The 2,553-nt window shown below is 41.8% G+C and overlaps 1 long non-coding RNA gene across 2 annotated transcripts in view; it reads right to left on the bottom strand.

Moving 5' to 3' along the window:
* LOC118165363 overlaps positions 1 to 2,307 on the bottom strand; it is a 6,531-nt gene extending 4,224 nt beyond the window's left edge. Inside the window, exon 1 of one of the 2 annotated variants that reach the window (XR_004750015.1) lies at positions 2,112 to 2,307. This is a non-coding gene — a long non-coding RNA (uncharacterized LOC118165363). The remainder of the gene's footprint in view (positions 1 to 2,111) is intronic. The other variant, XR_004750016.1, reaches the window with a different exon arrangement.
* Between the last annotated feature and the right edge of the window lie 246 nt (positions 2,308 to 2,553).

Below are 2,553 nucleotides of genomic sequence, written 5' to 3'. Positions count from 1 at the left end.
GGGAAGGGAAGGGAAGGGAAGGGAAGGGAAGGGAAGGGAAGGGAAGGAAAGGAAAGGAAAGGAAAGGAAAGGAAAGGAAAGGAAAGGAAAGGAAAGGAAAGGAAAGGAAAGGAAAGGAAAGGAAAGGAAAGGAAAGGAAAGGAAAGGAAAGGAAAGGAAAGGAAAGGAAAGGAAAAGGAAATCATGCTTTTATACAATTATTGTTTCAAAGTCATGGTGTATGGCTCTGAAGCTGAGCGGTGTAGCTGTACATTGCACAGACTAGTGTATGCCTCTGACGTGCTAAACACTGATATCTCCTTATAATGATGTGTTAATGTAAGGGGAGTGATTTTGCAAAATTTTATGCCTTATTAAGGAAATGATTCAAGCCCAGGAAATGTGCGGGTTAAGTGCTTGCTTTCATAAACATGGGTTATGGTGGAAAAAAAGATTTTAGATATTATGTGGAAAAATGCAGTAAAAAGCGCTGAATTAGCCCATTCCATTACATTGAATTGTTCAGCAATTATGGTCATCCCCCGGCCTAGAAAATTGAAGTATATGATGAAAACCCAATCTAAAGATATCCACTGCTGTGCTACTGAAGACATAGCATATCATGCTTAAAAGGCACTTAGGGCTTCAATGACCCTCAAAAAAAGTTATCTGAGGAATAAGTTTAAATCAGCTACAGTCCTGGCCTGGTCCTGCCCTCCTCTCTTTCCTGTTGACAGTGCTCTCTTCTCAAACTGCTCACGCAAATAGCAGACTGTCAGGAGCCCAAACGTGTGTTTCGTGTTTCGTTACTGGAAGATCCCATACAAAACTCTTAATCACAAAGCAAGAGCAGTCTTTTGTGCTCACCATCCCAGAGGGCAGGATCAGGCCACCAGGCAATATTACAGGGATGGACTGTCTTGCTAGGGAAGGAAAATGTGTCATGGTCCGAGCTGGGTGGAGTGGAAGAAATAATTGTCAAATATTCATTTGAACTTGAAAGCCACTCTGTATATCATTGTGTTCCCTGTGCTGTTGAGTTTGCTCACCACAACTGTTTCATTGCTGGATGTTATATTAATGAACGCTCACAGAAAGCCTGCTTTTCATACACATGCTTGAAGGGTGTCTGCAAGCCTGTTTCAGACTGAATAGCTATCTGCTGCGTGCCTTTTGAACGATGCTGATTTTCTCAGTTCTATTTATGATCTAGTATTTACTAGAGACATTCGCACCTACTGGGTATTAGCTTAGCAGATCTTTCTGTTTCAGATCCAAAAGCCACTCACTGTTCCTTCTTTTTTTTTTTTTTTTCTCTCTCTCTCAGTTCCCTCTCCCCAATGTTTAGAAGCAGTAACTTTAGCCAGATTTTTTTTTTTTTTTTCTAAATTTAAAAATAATAATGTGGCTCCTCACTATAAAATGTCTGTCTCCTCCACTCCCAGCCTCCTGGGGGTTGCCGTGGGCATGGTCTGCAAATTAAGTGGAGGCACTCAGCCCTCAGTTCAGTTCTAGTCAAACATTAGCTGCAGTGTTTACCCTTGTGTAATCTTCAGTTTTGCATTAATTTAATACTGCTCAGCACTTTTTTAAACATATTCAGCAAATCCGTGGCACATAGTGCTTTGTGTCTGTATCTCCCCCATCAAACCAGGTTTTGATTTTTTAACCAAACTCATCAAAGTAAACTCCTCGCAATACTTTTCTCCCTCTACTTTGATCTTTACTGAATAAAAAAAATAAAATAAAATGTTGCTTTATGTGGTAATTCAGCTATACTCTGAGGGTTTTTTCCCCCCTTAACTTCAAAGAGAGCAAATAGGAAATTGTTTTCATTTTTCATTCGCATTTCACAAACAACATGCTCTAGTTGCTTTTGAGCAGCAGAAGGTAGCAAGCATCTCCCAATTAATAATTCCCAGGTAATACCATGGCCTGTTCTAAGCACAGATCTCAAGAAATTCTGTTCAAAATGCAAACAAATAAAACCCACTTTGAAGGTCTGGCTAAAGGACGGTTAAAAATGGAGTGGGAGGACATCATCCTTCTTAATCAGCCTTCTGTCTTTGAACCTGACCCTGAGTGAAATAAAACAAACAAATCTTGGAGCATTTTGTTAGAAAGCCACTCACCTCCTGGCTTCAAAACTGCAAAATCCCTCTGCACTGGAACGAGTAGCGATTAATAGCACATAACCTGGAGGTCTCACCCCAGCCCTGTGAGAGGTAATCCCACAGCAAACAAGGGAGAGACTTTGTCCAAGCAAGGGACTGAAGTAAAGTCAACACCAGATCCTGGGCTTTTGGCTGGGAGTTTTGCCCACATAACGCGTTAGCATTTTACACCCACCAAGGACACCTGCATAACTCCCACTGGACGACGATCATTGCGTCGGCATTTGCAGCACACAGTCTTTCTTGGGTTGGTGAGACACACCAGCACATGCCTCACACCACCTACGCTGATATTAGTAATGCTACAAAATCAATAGCTGTGTAACAAAAAGGCCTGGGGCTCTCTATGCTTCTTCTTGTGGGAACTCACACCAGGCCTGGAGAGGACTGATGACACTGG

Source organism: Oxyura jamaicensis, chromosome 1, assembly GCF_011077185.1.
Source record: "Oxyura jamaicensis isolate SHBP4307 breed ruddy duck chromosome 1, BPBGC_Ojam_1.0, whole genome shotgun sequence".
In the NCBI taxonomy this organism is placed as follows: Eukaryota; Metazoa; Chordata; class Aves; order Anseriformes; family Anatidae; genus Oxyura; species Oxyura jamaicensis.
This window is presented reverse-complemented; position numbering and strand designations above follow the sequence as displayed.